The sequence below is a fragment of the Dipodomys merriami genome, unplaced genomic scaffold (genome assembly GCF_024711535.1).
Source record: "Dipodomys merriami isolate MVZ:Mamm:240054 unplaced genomic scaffold, mDipMer1.0.p SCAF_3, whole genome shotgun sequence".
Lineage (NCBI taxonomy): Eukaryota > Metazoa > Chordata > Mammalia > Rodentia > Heteromyidae > Dipodomys > Dipodomys merriami.
The window spans coordinates 33736859-33756256 of NW_027204492.1; the positions used below are offsets into that span (position 1 = coordinate 33736859).

General features: G+C 38.9%; 1 protein-coding gene across 7 annotated transcripts in view; it reads left to right on the forward strand.

Moving 5' to 3' along the window:
• Positions 1–276: 276 nt before the first annotated feature.
• Amot (angiomotin) overlaps positions 277–19398 on the forward strand; it is a 67036-nt gene continuing 47914 nt past the window's right edge. The window contains exons 1-4 of one of the 7 annotated variants that reach the window (XM_070039884.1): positions 1031–1332; positions 1923–1995; positions 11319–11387; positions 18117–18265. The gene's annotated coding sequence lies outside the window, so the exon portion shown is untranslated. Of the gene's footprint in view, positions 335–1030; positions 1333–1922; positions 1996–5281; positions 5364–11318; positions 11388–18116; positions 18266–19398 lie in introns of those variants that run through there. The other 6 variants (XM_070039882.1, XM_070039885.1, XM_070039883.1 and 3 more) reach the window with 6 other exon arrangements.

A 19398-nucleotide genomic window follows, 5' to 3' on the forward strand; every position in this document is an offset into this window, starting at 1 on the left:
TTTAGTTTTATTAATTTTGAAGGCGGGTGGGACAAAAGGATCGTATTGGCGACTCAAGGGACCAATCGCAGGCGAACTCCAGGCTAGCACCGGCCAATTCGTAGTCGCAATAAAAAAAAAAAAAAAAGAAAGAAAAAAAACCAGAAAGAAAGAAAAGAAAATGTGGGTGGGGCTTATACTGCTGAGCTCGCTCCGCCCAGCCAAACACTTCCAGCCCTCCCAGGAGGAGGAGCGTCTTGCATGAAGCTCCGCCCGCCTCCCACCCCCGTCCGCGAGGCCTGCCAGCAGGAGGTGGGCTAGAGCCCTGGGTTGACTGGAGGAAGGCAAAGAAGGGGTAAGAAAGGGGGTGGGGAGGCTGGGGCAGCAAAGGAAGAAAGGAGGGTGTCACGCAGAGCTGTGACCTGGGTGGGGGCCTGCTGGTAAAAGGAAGCAAGAGGGGAAGGAAAAAGGAGCACTGCTCCTTCCTGAATTATTTTAAGCAGGATTTGGTCGAAGCTGCTTTTCAGCATTTCTATTATTTGTTTTTCTTCCTCTCGCCGCAGGGCGGTTAGCTTCACAGGCTCTCCCACGCAACTTGGCTACGCAGTTGCTGTCTATTATTTTTGTAGTCTTTGCAAACCCTCTTCCTTTTTCCAGGAGAGTGCCTAGGTAAGACTCTGGGCTGCTATAATCAGGTCGTGTCTTACTAGTGGGAGGATAAGAGCTAGGGCTCCCAGCTTTTGCCCCAGCTCCTGGACCCCGCCGTTCAATTGTTTGAAACTTCCCCGCCCCCGAGCCCCGCCTTTCTTCCGCGCCCGCCCCCCTCCCTTCCAGGGTCGCGGCAGGCTGCCGCCCTTCTTTCCCCGCCCTCTTCTCGCTCCACCTCCCTCCATAGTCCACCCACCCCTTTTTCTGGGCGGTCCTAGCTGCTCACCGCAAGAAGAAAAGCCACCCATTCCTCCCCCTACCCTACCTCTCATCCTTGGCTCTGGAGCTGCCTTCTTCGCAGTCACGCCCCTTCCTTCCTAGGAGCTTTCGGGCTGCTTACACTGGTAGATCCCTGAGTTAACTTCTCCTTCTCCGCTCACTCTCTTTCGCCTTCTCTAAGGTCTCATCCCCCGCCCCACTACCACCACCTCCCGTCTGTCTCTTCTCTCACCACCCGCTCGCTGCTCCACCCTCTGGCCCCATAGTCAGCCTGTCCGCTGCCACCAAGGAGAACCCGGACAGAGCAGCGAGGAGGTAGCAGCCGGGAGCTGGGGCTCTCCCCACTGCCCATCCCTGGCCGCTGGCTCGGAACCACAGCCACTTGAGCGAGCACAGTCTGGCACCTTGTCTTCGTTGCCTTCAGGGGTAGGAGACGCGTGGTTACTTTTTGCGGGGAAGTGGGGCAGGGATCCGTGGTGCTGGTGCGAACTTGATCGTACACTTGGCGTGACTGAACTGGTCTAGATGCATGTGCATTGGATGCCCGTGAGTTATACTTTCTTTGCAGCCGGCCGTGCGTTTTCCGGGATGTGCAGCGAATTAAATCTGTTAAAAGAGTATGCGCTGCTCTTCAGTCTCACTTGGAGAGACGCTAGACCAAACCACTACGGTGGTATTTTCTTACCTCCAGGGGTCCTTCTAGGTCTCTATATATTACTTGAACTAAAGACGAAAGGGAAGCCGGTGTCTACCTAGCCCCTAGGTATGGCTGCTTATCTAACAGCTTTCTCTAAAGAATGCACGTACTGAGGTGGGAGCTCACTCTCTTTCACCCCGAGGCCGTGAATTCTTGAAGTTTTAAAGTCTGAGATTAGTCTACAATGCTACTACTCTTGTACGTGATTGTGTGGTGGTAGGGCTGCCTTATTTGCATTATAAAACCGGAAGATGTGAGACCCTTTGGAAGATCACGCAGGTGTCTTGAGAGTTCAAGCACTTGTTGCTGCTTTTAACAGTAACACAGACTTCATGGATCTATGAAAATGAAGGAAAGAAAACTGGGATAGAAGCTGACAATCTTTACAGACTGTGAGTAGTCCTTGGTGAATTGCCATTAATAATAAACTAATAATTTGCAGGAAGATACTAAATTAACTAGGGGGTGGAGGAGAGCGTGCGCGGGAGAGGTTGCTCAAAGGAAATTTGTGAGAAAGCATTTTCAACTTCTCACAAGTATTTTGGCAAGAATATTCTGACTTGAGGGGTTTAGTTCAGTCCTTGTCTTTCCTTCCCATAAGGAGTGGACATTGGGAACAGTTTAAAACTTTTATGAATATAACCTCCCATTCAGAGAACCTAATTGCTCACCATAATCTTCAGTGATGAAGGGCTAAGGGTATTTAAGTCTCCTTGATCTAGGCTTTGTGAGAAGTTCCTTCCTAGGCCAGCTTTTGTGAGGCCTCCTAAGTTAGACCTTTCAGTACCCTCATTTAGTAGCTAAGAATAGTCCAAAATGCCATTTTGAAGATGGGATGCATTTCTACCCATCTCCCACATATCTTCAATTGGATAAATGCCTCAAGCTTGTTAGAATGATGGTCAGATTACTCTCCCCCTAACCCTTTACGTTTCTTAAGGAACAAATTATGTACTTATATTTTCAAATAATTTCTTTAGTTTATATTTATTAGGGAAAGAGAAAGCAGAAAGGTAGAAAAGGAACAATATATGGTGAAAAATTTAAAGGCTATCATGCTTTACATCAGCTGGGAGTGAAAATATGGCCTGACCAAACTACATTTTAAAACTGGCCTGGGACATTTTAATAGCCAGGTGGTTGTAGAGTAGTTGCGTCTATTTACAGACGATAACTCAGGTTCCAGCTATTCTGTATGGGTTTACCCGGGTGTCATTTACAGACACTTTCTGGCCCTACATCATACTTCATTTTAAGATACTTCTTTCTTTGGAAACATTTATGTCTCTAAAATTCGAAGTCCTTTTCTTCTCTTTACACTCTAGATGTGAAGTAAACCCGTTACCATTCTTATATATAGATTAACTTTTGTGTGGACATTGTGGATCTGTTTATGAAAACAGTAAGAGAAAGGGAATATAAAAATGTATATTCAATACTGTCTGGAATTTGGACCTTAAAATCGAATTTTTTAATTTATGAAGTAGTTTTTATTAGCCTAAGGCATAGAGTATTTTGGAGAATTGCTTTTCCTGGAGATTTGTAAAGAATGAAGCACGCTTTTCTAGAATGTTTTAAGAATCTTCTAATAGCAAGGGAAGGTAGAGGGATGGATGCTGTGACTTTGAGGTCCCATCTAGTACCAGAATTCTAAGTGGGTACATCTGCTTCTGGGCCTCTCCTAAGAGCCCTCTCCCAGGGCCTGTGTCTCTTTTAAAAGGGTGTCTTTGTAATTAAGCAGCTTGTCTTCCCCATCCCCCTTTCTTCCTTTGATCCAGCTTTTAAGGCCTTGTTTTCCATTTGGAAACAGGAGTTTCTCACACTCTCCTGGTTCCTTCTTAACATTTATTTTCCTTTACCCCAGAAAATTTCCCCAAAGTCCTCAGGATGGTTAGAAATTTTGTTTTATTTGGGGTAACAGAGTGTGGGGGAGTATTACCCATGAAGACTATATTTCCACTTGGGAAATGCTTGTGGCCAGGTAGCCTCTTCCATGGAGACTGAACATTTGGAATGCATGAGAACGGTTTATTCTTTGAGACTGCCTTGGTAGAAATTGTCCTTTGCACCCATTAAGGCCAGCTTAAACCCCCTGAAAGGGGTGGAGAGAGGTGTGTGTGGTTGTGGCTAAGCCTTTTAGGATAGTAAATGGCTAAATGTTTCCAAATCTCCTATTACATCATCTCTTTCTCCTATAGATTCAGTGCATTTAAAGATTGGCTTGACAAGTTAATTAGCTGAGGACTAAACCAATTTGTTTAGAATTGTGATCTATTGATTTCCTGTCCCCAGGAATTTTTGTTGGTGTTTTACTATGATGTGTTGTCTTTAGTCTTACTTACTTTTCATTCATTGCTGCCTTTTATGGACTTTGGTCCAAGTCAAAGGTTAGAGTCTGGTCCCAGAAACTAAGAGGACATTAAAGAGACTGACCATACTGCAAGACTCTCCTCCATGGTGGGCTTTTGACTCTTTTTAACCCAGAGAAAGGAGGGAAGTTGCCAGCTCCACATACAACACACACAATCTAAACAAAAAAAGTAAGAAAAAGAGAAAAGATAAAGAAAATAGGTGATTTGCTTTATAAAAGAATCCGCAACAGGTCTGTCTCAAAGAACTAGTTTTTCTAGTTCGAGCCTTTAATCTGACTTAATTAAAATTTTTTTGAACTGGGTTTTTTCAGGAACACATTTATTGAAAGAATTCTATTGCAAAAATAGAATGTATTGCCATGATTATTGCTTGAATTAAATGAGGCCATTATTTGGCTTTTAATGTTTTTTTTGTTACATGGGATAGAGTTAATTGTCTAAATCAGTTCTGGCTTATAATAATACTGGCCATGTTTGCCTTGGCTCACAAGTACTTGTAGGAGGGAGCTGGTATTAGTTTTTAAGAGAATAAATGTAAGGACAGGAGTACCTACCTAATTTAGGTAAAGTGTTTTATTTCTAGTTATTATAGTTGACTAACCCAAGGATCCAGAAAATTTTGTTTAGTAAATAATGACAACTGGTGCTATTTTAAATCTAAGAATCTATGATAAGTTTTCTGAGTGAGCCTATTGGTGAAAGGAACCTGGGCTATAGGCCCAGCTCTAACTTGGTTTACCACACTTGGCAAAGTTCCTTCCAATATAAATTGTGCAGGTTGGGCAGGGTGATTTTGAGAGCCTGTTCTCAAAAGTTTATGCTTCTCTTTCTAAGCTTTGATATCTGGTACGAATATGAATGATTACTACTAGAATAAGGTACATTGGTGGTTAGAAATACAAACATGTAGTTATCCTGTACAGAGCCTGTAAGGATATATGAATAGAAATGTGTTATGTTTTATATTTTAGTATCAAAATAAAAAAGCTAAGATTGTTGGAAACCCTGTAACAAATTTCATTCATGTTTTCTAGTTTCTTTCATTAAAAAATGTGTGCATTTACCAGTATTGGGGATTGAACTCAGGGCTTTGCATACTTACTTGGCTTTTAAAATCAAGGCTAAGGCACTACTGCTTGAGCCACACCTACACTTTTGACTTAAAAATGTTTTTTAATCTTCAAAGCATTGTACAAGGGGGTTACAATTTAATGTGTCCATTTACACACTGTGCATGTGTCCATTTATGTACCATCAGAGTGACACCTTTGGCCTTTTGATGGTTAATTAGACTTTTCTGTTCCAGACATTACTGCCCCCATCTGCCCCTGGCTTGCTTAGACCTGGGACCCTCAGATCTCAGCCTCTTGAATAGCTAGGATTTACAGGTGTGTGAATGTTGGTTTCTGTAACAATGTGAATTTTACATAGTATATATGAAATATATAAATATGCATATAAGAATTTTAAAACGTGCTATATTTTAAATAACAACTCACCTAAGACATAACTTTGTAGACTAGTATGGAGGAATGAAGGCAGAACTTAGATTTTGTTTCTTAAACACAGACTATTAGATTTAAAGACTTTAAGTAATCCCTAAACACTTTGTTATTTATGTATCTAGAAGGTTGTTAATCCCATTCTCTTAAATTCCCTTTATCCTTCTTCATTCTTTACATGCAAAAAGAAAAAAATTCAAAAACTAGTTCTGTTTATTTTGTCTAAATTAGTGGAAATGATTTTTATGTAACTGTATCATGATATCCTATCAGTAAAATATGAATTTGTATGGATTGTGAAATTTCTAGAATGAGAACAGAGAAGCAGGAAGGTAATAAATTTGTTTTAGAGTTTCATAAAGAATAAATCAGACTGCAAAAACTGTAAGATGACCAAGGTTTGGAGTCAATTAAATATAAAACATGTAAAAGCCCTAATGTTCCACACAAATAGGTTCTTCATTTGAGAGATTGAACAAGTTGTTAAGATGAAGTTCTATAGACCTTCAGTTTTCCTTTGATAAAGATGTAGATGACATGTAATTTTCAATTTTGATGGATTCTTTTCTCAAAGCAGTGGATCTTTGTAGGAATGGTTTTTGTTTTGTTTTTGTCCGTCATGGTGCTTGAACTCAGGGGTTAGGCACTATCTCTGAGCATTTTTTACTCAAGGCTAGTACTCTACCACTTGAGCCACAACTCTAACTCTGTTTTTTTGGGTGGCTAAATGGAGATGAGAGTCTCTTATAGACTTGCCCAGTTCAGGGTGGCTTCAAACCCTGATCATCATATCTCAGCCTTCTGAGTAGCTAGTATTAAATATGTGAGCCACTGGTGGCCAGCTGTTAATATTTCTTATAGTATGTGCTCATGGTAAAAATGCAGGTGAATTTATTTGCTGATAGTAAGAGGCTATTCTTTTTATGAGAATGGTATGTGTCAAGTATGTCTATTTTTTTTAAATTTAATTTTATTTTATTTGAGAACATACTGTACAGAGGGGCTACAATTACATGGGCAGGATAATGCATACATTTCTTACCAAGCATTGCAGCCTCCTCCTTTGTTTACCCTTCACCTCCCTTCCCAGCCTCCCCCCTCCCCCTACCCAATTATACCCTCCTCCCCCCCACACCGACATTGTAAAGTTGGTTTTGACATGACATTTTGTACTTCTCCTTGTTGCAACAGGTCCACCTGAATCCTTAAACGACTTGTTTGTCCCCATCTCCTCCACATGTTATACTGACATCAAATATAGTGAAAGCGGGGGTTACACTGTGGGGGAGGGACATACAAAGCAACAAAGAAATAATCTTATAAATGCGTTAGAAACACATGCATGAAAGAAACGAAAACATTAAAATACATATTTAAGGGTTCATTTTCCTAACATCACATTATCTGACCTTTTCCGCTTGACTCATACCTATACTAGATATTGCAAATAAGGGAAACCATGGGACCTATGCTTCTTTGGGCCTGGCTTACTTCACTTAATATAATTTTTTCCAAACCTTTCCATTTCCTAACAAATGCGGAAATGTCATTCTTTCTGATGGAGGCATAGAATTCAAGATTCATTTTTAGTAAGAAAACCAAAGTCATTTAGGTTAAGAAATTGATCATTTTAATGTATCAAAATTAAAAAATTCCATCTCAAAGATATTTTGAAAAATTTTATAGATAAAATACTTCAATTTATAGAAAAAATCCTATAATTCAATATATATTAAGATAATCCAAAGAAACATGGACAGGAAAGATTTTTTATATGTTATATATATGTAAGTATTATATATAAGTATATATAGTATATATAATATATATTATATATAAATAAACAGAAGAAAGAGGGCAACAAGGTTTTTTAATAATCATATAAAAAACTTACGGGCTGGGAAGGTGGCTCAGTGGTAGAGCGCTTGCCTTGCATAAATGAGGCCCTGGGTTCGATTCCTCAGCACCACATAAGCAAAAAAGAAAAAAGAAGTGGTGCTGTGGTTCAAGAGTGGTAGAGCACTAGCCTTGAGCTGAAGAGCTGAGGGACAGTGCCCAGGCCCAGAGTTCAGGTCCCATGACTGGACCAAAAAACAAAAACAAAAACAAAAAATACTTGCTGGGTGCTGGTGGCTCATGCCTGTAATCCTAGCTATGCAGGAGGCTGAGATCTGAGGATTGCAGTTCAAAGCCAGCCTGGGCTGGAAAGTCCATGAGACTCTTTTTTTAAATATGTTTTTTATTGTAAAAATACTGTACAGAGGGGTTACAGTTACATGATTAAGGTAATGAGTACATTTCCTATTGAGCATTTTGTTACCTCCTCCTTTGTTTTTCCCTTCTCCTCCCTTCCCTCCCCACCTCCCAACTCCTCCCTCCCTGCCCCCAAAAGCTGTAAAGTTCATTTTCAACATAGTGTCTTGTACATCTCATTGTTACAATGTGTCAACCTGTATCCTTATTTAAGCATTTTGTTATTTCCCTTTCCCTCTCCAAATTATAAAAATGCATATACAAGATGCAGGGCACCGGAATAAAATACAGTGACAACAGGGGTTATAACATGGGGGAGGAACATACAAAAGAAACAAAAAACATCACATAGTACATTATAAGTACGTTAAAAACAATATCAAGAAAGAAAAAAACACTTGTGCCTCCAATTAACCACCAGAAAACTATGTGGCACTGTGACTCAAGTGGCAGAGTGCTTGCCTTGAGCTGAAAAGCTGAGGGACAGTGCCCAGGCCCAGAGTTCAAGCCCTATGACTGACAAAAAAATCCAAAAAACCTTGCTGCCCATATATATAGATATATAAAACAATATATCTATATCTATATATAATGAGTTTACAGATGGGAAAATATAGGTGGCCATACCAATGTGCTTTCCCAAAGGCAATTCTTGCAAAAACAAAAACAAAAACAAAAACCTACCATTTCAAAAACTTTACAAACTTTTTTTGACATTTGTAAAGTCACTTTCACTCTTGACTCAGCTCCATTAGATGGCATTAGACTGTGTGACTTGAAGCCAGGAGCTGGATATCTTTGCCCAGCCCCTCTCTGACTTGCCATGTGACCAATGGTAGCTGAATTAGCTGCTCTAAGCTTCAGTTACCCTTCTGGGAAGCAAGGATATTAATACTTTGCAGAGGTGTTTCGGCATGCTTCATATTGAACACATGCTTTGAGGTCATTGGATGAAAGGTGTTTGCATGATGGCAGAACAGTCTTATTATAGGGTCCTGAGCAGGTGTTCACTTTTAATGAGCTTTACTTGCTTATAACATACAATGCCCTATGGTGCCCATTGCCTTACTGACTATAATTAATATTGACCCTACATTTGCATTATTGACCCACTCAGCTTTTTGAAATAAAATAAACTTTTCATATTTTGTGATGAGTTATAAATAATAGAATTCTAGCAACTTCCAGGGTGATTAAAATTAACTTTAAAAAGAAACCTCAGCTGTAATCAGTGAAGTTAATGTTACTGAGTCAAGCAAATTTCTATGTCTACATTTTAAGGGAGAAAGTTTTAAGTAGTATTTGCTTGTGACAAATACTGACAATAACTGAAACTTGGCCATTGTAATGTTTTTTGCACAGCTGGTTTCTATTAATGATGAGATATTTATGCTTGCTGCACAATTCATGGCTCATTTCCATGCATATGTCAGAACTTAAATACCCCCCAAGGCAACATTAAGATAACATTAAATATAAATGTGGCCTTGCTAGAAAGGGTGAACTGGGCCCGGGGGTGGGGAGGGGAGGGGAGAAGAGATCCTTTTATTTTTATTGACATTTCTTCAGATCAAATATCTGCCCCCCCCTTCATCATTGATGCTGATCTGGTTTTCCCTTATAATATCCCATAACAAACTTTACATTTTGATCCTTTTGATAGGGACAAATGATGGGCTCCTCCTTTATAATTCAGATGTAACTGATGTATGTGTTTTTTAAGAGCATATTTTCCTTGCACATGCTTCTCATTATCCAAGAGGCCTGGGCTCAATCAGTAAAGGAGTAGAGAAACCACATAATTGAAAGGAGAATGACGGTGGTGCATACTTGGAATATTTGTGGGAAGGGGATTGCTGACATCAGAAAATGTAGTGGCCTGAGTGTTAACAGTTTTGAAAAGAAATCAGTTTTCTGTGTTTCTCTTTACTGTGAATAATTTTTAAGGAATAAAAATATAGGCCAAGTTTGATATCCTTATATGAAGTTGCCCTGGAAACTTTGATGAAGATTGTTATAGAGTAGTTCAATTAAAACCATCTGCATTAAGAAGCTAATTAGTGTATCCCTTATTCATTTTGGTTGTTTTTTTAAAGGGCACGGGTTTGCGAAGAATTAGTGACATTTTTTTCTATGTGATAGCAATTATGACCAAAATCACAGATGGGGAAAATTATTTTGAAGAAATCTAATTTCCTGTTTATATACATTTAAATTTTCTATTTCCTTTATATACAATAATCATATTTTCATTTACTTGCCAGTTTTCTTTTCTACATCATGAGCTATAAACTATAGTACACTGATTTGCATTTTCCTTGTGAATTGGAGAAATAGTGAATCATAATAAGCCATTTTATTAAGATAATATTTGACTTTCTTTTTATATTTTCCCATCGCTCTGAGGTGTGGCTATGGATGGATGGATTGAGGAGGTCTATTGTTTTTTTAAAGTAAATAATTAGGGAAGCTAAGAAAATATTGATGACTCCTTGACCTCCTTTGCCTCCAAGTGCATTTCTTTTTCTGCCCTAGGCTCCCAGTTAGGCTTAAGTTAAAGAAACGTCATGGGTTTTCTGACCTGGTGCCTTTTTTATGAACAGGTTAAACTCTTCTCCTTGGTTAGTCCGAAGGAGAAGGAGATATGCTGGGAGTATTGCACAAGCTTCTAAGCACATTTTTTATATTGTATTCCATCATTTTAGGAGGATGAAGACTGGCTTTTGATGTTTCAGAGATGTAGTAGAGTAGATGTTCTGCCACAGCATATAGATGTGGGCCTGCAGAAATCCTCCTTTTTTCTGTAACTAATTATACGGATGGACAATCTGTATAATCCTATTCCTTGATGCTATCCCATTGCATGCCTGCAAGTTTCTGCAAGTGGGCAAGTTGGCTGGGTGATAGGATTTATGGCTTAGCCAACATCACCCTAGTCCTTTGTGGGAAGACAGGGTCTAGATTCAGTTATGTAATGGTAACTCAGTCAAATCAGGCTACTGTACTTGCAAATAGACCAGCATCAGCAGGAGGGGATGTTTCTGCCTTGGAAGAGTGACTCAGACTCTTTGGCATGAAGATATAAAATGCTGGCTTCTGTCCATGCACCTGCTGGGTGCCACACCTGCAGTAAGCACCTGAGCTACTCTCAGACACAAAACTGGAGTGGAGGCAGAAAGGCTTACTTCAAAAGGGTTACAGCAAAACAAGGAGCTACAAATTGTTAGTGGAAGTCCCTGGGAATTATCTGTAGCTTTCTGACCTGTGTTGGCTTGGAGAAATCCAGGTATTTTCTTTTAAGTTATACTGCGCCCATTTGCTCAAGGTACTGTTGTAGTGCTGAGAGAGGGTTTGGCTTTTTGGGCAAAGTCCTCTTGTGAACTGACTTCATAAAAATCAGAGAGATAATTTGTGGAGGGTTTTGTATTACAGTAAAACACAGGGTAGAAAGTCACAAGACCTGGGTTCTGATGCTGGTCCTACTGGAGAGCAATAAGTGAAAGTGAACAAATTAGTTAATGTTAGCTATCTGTTCCGGACTTGAACTTCTCTAGTTGTAAAATGGAATTAACCGTATCTTTATTTCAGCACACAACTGCTGAGAGGGATAACAGAAGTGAAAGAGCTTTTGACTCCTTGGAAGGCTGAGAAACAAAGGTAATTATTGTTATTATTATTTTATGTCTTCAATTTTTTCTTTCTGCTGTTGCCCCTAGCAAAATCTCTGAGAAGTTATTCTCTCATTAGGCAGTTGTTAAGTACCTTGTATGTACCAGTAAGCATTTTAAGTGTTGGGACACACACAGTGGAAAAAGTCATACACCCAGCCCATAATCTCTATGATCATAGTCCAGCAATTTCCACTTGCATTTCAAATTTAACTCAATTTCTTCCTGACCCTTAGAATTGTAAATGAGAGAATTAGCTTCTTTTATTCTCTGCCTTGTGGATGAGTATCCATCTCCGGAGCAAGATCTATATTGAAGCTATATGGGATAAGCAATGCAATAAATGGAATTTCTTTCACCTGCACATTTCCAAAGTGCCTGGTCAATGAATGGTCAATTTTTTCAGTGGTTCCTCCTTAGTTTCATGCATGGTTGTAGTCTGTCTTTACTGATTGTATGTCTTTTGACCTCAGCTGGTACACATATGCTAATGAGCTCATTCTGTCTGTTACATTAGATTGGTCATTAAATTCCAGTTCTAAGCTCAGAAGTTTTTTGGGGGGATGAACAGTACTCATTGTTACCACAGATATCTGTTCATCATACATGTGTTTTCTCATTAAATTGCACCAAGAGGCTTGCCCAGGAGCTACTTGAAGGACTGGCCTGTTTCCTTTGTTGTTTTTTTCTTCCCTCAGGGCTTACCTAGCACAGTGTTAGGATACAGTTAGTGTTCACTAAATGTCTGTAGAAAATATGCTGTGATCAGTATAGTAATGAAGATATGTATAAAGCCTCATTCCCTATTGAGTATAGTGGTTAATGCAGAAGCATTAGCGAAAAAACATCAAGGGGTATGTGGAAAACAGAGCTGTATTTTTCTGAGAGCTCTTGAGATGAAATGAAGGAAAGAAATGCCCATCATATTTGCTCTTACTTAAGCCAAGGGCAACTCTGGCCTGCAGCCTTCCCTGACTCAGGAGTAGATGCCTTTAATTGTCTAGTCTGCAAATAAATCTCTGTAATACATTTTAAGATAGGCAACACTTATTAATACCGTTAAACAGGACTAACCTTAAAGTGTCACCTTAAGTGAGACTTCAAATACAGGTAAGCATGCAGGCTTATTGCTCATGTGTATTTGGTTCTACACAGCAAAAATGCCCTTTAGGACATATTGAAGTTTGAGATCTGAAAACTAACAAATTTGGTTCTCAGAATGTAGCAGCTTGGGTCACTAGAACTGAATGTCTTCAAGCTGACTGTCAGATCTTTCCAAGGGCAAAAATGAAAGATGATATAAGCTATTACAGGCCATGAACCTGTTCTCACCCACCTGATGCCTTTACTAATTAGCTTCTTGGCCATGTAGCAATTTGGGGCAAGTGCATGCAAGCTAGATTCACAGGGGAGCCTACATTCCACTCTGCCATTTCGCAAGTCACTAGGATACTGACTGCTTCTCTGGCTTCTCTCCATCAGCTGAGCCCTGCTCAGCCTTGGTGGAATATGGGAGCATGGGAACTTTTAACGACATGAGAGATAGATTTCTTGGAGCTTTGGCGTTAGTTTTATTTTTGGTAGCTTTCAAAAATATTCATATTGTTTGAACAATTAATTTTAGTTGTTGGATTCTATCACTATGAAACAATTCAAAATAGTGAAAAAGATAAATCACCAAATCACAAAGACATTTTAAAAATATTTGAAGACTATTTAGACTAGAACAAGGTTGGAAGCTGCTTTAATGCTTTAATAAAACAGGTAAGTAAAATTTGACACATTTCTTTTAGTGGGCTATTATAACCATTGCACTGTTCGTTATGGATTTTATGCCACAAAATGGAGAAGATGCTTGTAATAAATATAATGCTTCATCCTAAATTATGTGTGCATTAGTATTTCATTGCTTGTTAAAAATCACATGGAGCTGGGTGCTGGTGGCTCACATCTGTAATCCTAGCTACTCAGGAGACTGAGATCTGAGGATTGTGGTTCAAAACCAGCCCGGGCAGGAAAAGTCTATGAGAGTCTTATCTCCAATAAACCACCAGAAAACCAGCAGTGGTAGAGTGCTCGCCTTGAGCTGAAGAGCTGAGGGACAGCGCCCAGGCCCAGAGTTCAAGCCCCACGACTGACAATAATAATAATAATAATAATAATCACATGGAAATAATTGAGGAGAATATTCTGTGATATTAACAATGCTTGAGTTGATGTGTTGGGATTATAAAAATTTATTTTCTTATAAATATTTACATGCTGTACTTATTTTACTTATAAATGAGAATAAAAACGAGTAGTATGTCATAAGAGTCAGAAGGCTACATAAGCAATTGTCAGACTCTTAAACTTACCTCTTTTATGATCAATTTGATTTTATAAGTTCTTTATATTTTTTCTAATGCTATACATAATGGAATGTGATAGCATGGTCTAGTCTTCTTTGGAAATGTATGGTGTGCCAGAGGATGAAGTAGAGGGGTAACTCACATCTACTTCCAAGTGGATTACTTTTGTTACCTATTAATATGTTCAATTAATTAATTAATTAATTCCTTCAGCACACAGTAAAAGTAAAACTTACACCAAAAAATGACCAAGCCTTTGAGTTACTATCTTTGATCTCTGACAGTGATGATCACTTATTCAGAAATGCCAAAGTCTTACTGTGGTTCTTGAAATAGAATTTGAGCTTAATGGAAGTAAAGGTAAAGTTAGGAGCAAAGTGTTTGGCAACTGTTTTAAATTTTCTCCTTAATCTAGTACAGACAGACTTAAGTAAAAGCAATTGCTAAGCTTGTGTGATGGTCAGAAAACTTAGAATAGGACCCTGGAAATACTGACCAGTAGGACGTTCCTATTTATCCCAGACTGATTTGTATATCATGGCCTAAATAAAATATTTTGGAAGGACCTCATGACATACTTCTATATATTTCTAACACCATCAGCAGTCTATTTCCAACATGACTGGGAAGTTGGTGTTTGCAACAGGTTGATAGTTTCTTAAAACCAGGGTTTCTCAGGTACCAGTGGCTCATGCCTATAATCTAGCTGCTCAGGAGGCTGAGATTTGTGTATCATGGTTCCAAGCCAGCTTTGCCAAGAAAGTCTGTGAGACCCTTATCTCCAATTAATCACAGAAAAAGCCGGAAATGTTGCTGTGGCTCAAGTGGTAGATTGCTAGTCTTGAGCAAAAGTTGCTTAGGGACAGCACTCAGGACCAGAGTTCAAGCCACAGGACTGGCAAAAAAAAAAAGAATCCAGGACCAATTCACTTTAATAAATAATTGTCTTCAATGTGGAAGCTTAATAGTGTTATGTATCTTATTTAATGGAAAGGCTCTTGACTTAGAAGTTATAATACTTGAATTCTGGTCTTTTCTTTGACCCATTTCAAGCTTTCACATCTCCATCTGAGTATGAACACCACCAAGGGGTCCTCAATAGTTTTTTTTCCCTCCTCTCAATTCTTTTGATGGTCAGAAAGTTGTGTTACAAATAAGTTTTAAAAAAAAATTTACTTCATGAAATTGCCTCTACATCTTAGAGAAAATACTATTTTGAAATAATAATTATAAGAATAGCTAAATTTTATTGGCCCCTTACCATGGACTTAGCACTTTACATGGAATATGTCCTCTTAATCTCTTTAAAAATCGTAAGAGACATGTACAAGGCCAATTAATAGGCCATAGATACAGGACTTGAGCATCTGGAAAGTGACTCCAGGCCTTTTAACCATAATACTTTTACAGCATCCCTATTATTCATAGAAAGTTTAGAGAAACATGCATAAGAATGTATTGTATGTCATCCAAAGGAAGTGAATGTGTATCCTGGGTTGCAAGTTTTCTTAAGCCACAATATGGACAAACCTGAGTATGAGAATTCACTGGGCCCTCTCCACGTTTTTTTGGTGTTTGTAAGAAAAAGTATGCTTGAGAGAGAGAGAGAGAGAGAAGAGAGAGAGAGAGAGAGAGAGAGAGAGAGAGAGAGAGAGAGAGAGAGAGAGAGAGAGAGAGAGAGAGGAAGTGAGAGAGAGGTTATATACAAATACATGGGCACGATTGCAACGAAATCCTTTCTTGTGTGCAGGTTCTGAGGCTTCAACTCAGGGCCCAAGTTCTTTTGCTCTACCACTTAAGCTACAGCTTCACTTCTGACTTTTTTGGTAGTTACTTGGAAATGAGTCTCAGAATACCCATCCTGGCTTTAAACCATTATCCTAAGATCTTAACCTCCTTGGTAGTTAGGATTACAGGCATGAGCCACTGACACTTGGCTACAATAAAAAATGTTAAAGTAGCTGCATCTTATTTGCTGGGCATAAAATTGTATGCAACAAATTGTCTAAGATTCAATAGATCTAATTTAAAATTTTCCAAATGTTGAGGCAAAATAGGAGGAACATACATAAAGATCTAATAAGCATATTACAAAATTTGTTTGAAGAGTGGAAATTTGATTTTTCATGGCCATCTTGTAATGTTGACTTTTGGGGGACTTGACTCGGGATCCAGCTAGTTGCTCACTAATGTGTTTGGCTTAACCTCTCACGTATACTGGGATTGGCCAGTAATGGAGTAAGAATTTAGCTTGGCTTTGCTGTCATCTTATCATAGAAGAGCTGAATAGATAGATTCATATTTGTTCTTTTAAAGTAGAACTACAGATATCCTTTCTGTTCTTATCAAACTTCCTAAAGGAAAGCGTGTTTGGCCAGGAGCAACAGTGTTATTTTGATTATTGATTATATATTATATATTATTGATTATATATTATATTGATTGAAGATGATGTCAGATCCCTGGAAGTGGCATGATATTAAAGCAGTGAACAGATTAAAAGTTGCAGAATTCATTCTGTTTTAGTTCTTGTGCATGACACGAATCTTTACCTTTCTCTAGTAAATAAATCGAGTAATGTTTTCCTTCTTATGTGACTCCTCACATGTACATTAACATAAAATCTTTTAAGAAAAATAACAACAAACTGGACAGTACTTTGCAAAGGTTTATCTTGGTCTGATTTATTTTCTCCTGTGAAATAGAAACCAAAAATGGCCTGGAATGGGTATGGGAGAATTGTCTGTTTAGATGACATAATGTGAATTGAGTTTTGAAAAGGATGTGGAAAACAGACAAAAATTAAGTATAGATAGTGAGACTTGGGACAAGTTGAGTTTTCCCAGTCTGGTTGTCAGAAAAAAGACAGTCACGATTATCATGGAGAATCTAAGTAGTTCTGGAAAAGTATTGTGCATTGGTTTCTCTCCAGGGCTCAAATTTATAAGCGTTGGGTATTTTCTGGTGTTTCAGTTAAAAAACAGACAAATGTTCTGTTCAGAAGTGGGCAGTAGGACAGTAGTTATTGACCATAGCTTTGTTTATAATTCAGCTTTGATTACAATTTGAAGTTATTCCTTTACTTTGAAATTAGAGGAGGGACCCTTAAATTAACAATTTTGCTCTTGATCATGCTTACCAATTAGTCAAAATAAGTTGGAAAGACAAGATTTCTGAGCCTGTTAAAATATCTTCTCACATTATTTTTGGCAAGATTACAAGGAAATAATGTTAAACTGATCACTGTGTGGTTTTGTAGATTTATTTTAACTTGAAAAATGTGGGCAAGCTCCCCAAATATAAAAGTGCTCTTGTGCTTCCTTTGCATTGCCTTGATCCTCTGATGGAAACTCTGGTGTGGATGACATCCTTTCCTTTACATGGTATTTATGAGTCAAGGCTTGGCCAGGACACGAATCATGTGCATCTACCTAAAACACAAACTTCCACATTTTATAACAATTTAGTTGGACCTACAGGGCTTTTCAGTGGTTCAAAGTAGAAATTGTATATAAAGATTGTCTCAAATCTATATTCTGTGGGGCATTTACACCTAATCTTCATAAATAAAAATCTTGTAGATTCCTTTTGCTCAAACCCTGGGGCCAAGGAAGAGCTGAGAAAGCAAGTTAAACATCTTCTGTTTGGAAAAGGGTTGCTGGTTGGATTGAGAAGGGCAGTCAACTTTCCTACTCTACCAAGAAGGAATGGGCCATTAATCAGTTTAAGAGATTGTAAGCCCCATGAGGGCAGGAAGTGTATCTTGTGTGTCTCTATATTCCTCATTATGTCTAGGATGAGGCTGACAAATGTGTGGAATAGTCAATATGCAATAAATACTTAATGACCTGGCTGAAGTTTTGTTTTTCTTCTGCCCATTTGAGGCTGAGGCAGTCAAATTGGGAGTTTGGCAGTACTTTCCCTTTGACCAAAAACCTACCTTATGATGACTGCTACCCTTTGTGGAATGTGGGTTGGTAAGCCTTATGAACTTGCCCCACAACCAACAGCAATTTGTGGTTGTACCCTAAGGTAACAGTAGGTACAGTTTTTGTCATCACCCGGTATTCTTACAGAGATAGTTTTCCTGAGTCCTGAGGCTAGGACAGAAAGATCCTTTCCAGTGTCAGAGCTCAGCTTTTTCGTCACCTGGAATCTGACATGACCTCCTGAACACAGCTGCAGGATAGTGAGGTTTCCTTCCAGCCCTAGTGGAGATGGACTCTGCCACTCACTTAAAAGCCAAGCATCACGAGACAAGTCATTCATTCCATTGGAAGGAGTGGTTTGGTTAACTGCTGGCTGTTGGTGGCAACATAGAAACGACATTTTTATTTCTCCTTCCCTCCCCCTCCTGAACATTTCAGAGTGACCAGTGATTGGACTCTTGGCGGTGCTTACCCTGAACCTGAGTGTTAGGGGAGAGGGAATCTGCTGCTGCGGTTTCTGGAGCTGTTCATAAGCAAGAATTCCCTATCCTGATCAAGGCTTTAAGCCTAAAAGAAAGCAGAAATAGGTATGGATCATCACTGTGTGTGCATGTGCATGTGTGTGTGTACAAACCTGTGTGTTTGCCCACCTGAGTGCCCTATGTGCGTGCTGGATGGGGTGGGTTTGGCACGGGAGGGGGTGGCATCCTCTTCCGGGTCTAGGGCAACTCATTGTCTACATTTTTCTGCCTTGCAGCTGAAGGTTGGAAGGGGGTTTTGGCTAGAAGAAAAATAGTGTCATAGTCACCTCTTAAGTGCTAGGCATCAAGAGTTGCATGTTATGCTTGCTAGCCTATCACAAAGTCCCAATTTGGGAATTCAAGTACAGAAACATCAGGGTATCATTAGGGATGAAGGATAAGGGAAGGGAAAAAGGGACTACAGATCGAGTTGCTCAGCCTACTAGTGCTTGGCACACACTACTCAAAAGAATAGGGGTATTTTGGTATGCCTACCTAGCTTGTGTGAAGCCTTGGTTGCATCCTGAGTACTGCTAAATAAATAATAAGTAAATGAACAAATCTAAATAAATAAATAGCAAAACACTAGTTGAAGGTTGAGGGACCAAACTGCTCAATAAAACAATTGTAAACTGAAGAAGATGACCACCTCCATGTATTCTGGGTTATACTCTGTACCACTAAGGAGATTGGTTTGTATTTCCAGAGAGTTTGGAGACTAATTAATACAGAACTAAGTATTTTTCAGAAGTGATTGAGGATTCTAGGGTTTTCATCTAGAAACCTGGGGCTGGTTAGGTTGACCTTCATTGACTTTCTATGATATCATATCCATTCTTACCAAATTACTTCAGCTTCTTAGAGTGAAAGTTTTCAGAATGTAATATTAGTATTGAATTTCAGTACTTTCCATGGCAGATTACAAAGAATTTTTGTTGCCAATGAATGTACTATGTATGTACTATATATCACTGATAGGAAAGGAAGTACATTATCGCCCACCATTCATTTTTTCCGAAAAGAAAATATTAGTCTAGGAAAGAGGAATTACTTGTTTAGGTTACTAGCACACCATAGTTTGATTAAACTTTGAAAGGATGACCTTTTTATTTTTCAAATTCTTAGTGTCCTCAGTGGCATACTTCACTTGAAAGTGGTTTTTCTTTATGCCCCTCCTACCTTATAATAACAATAAAGTA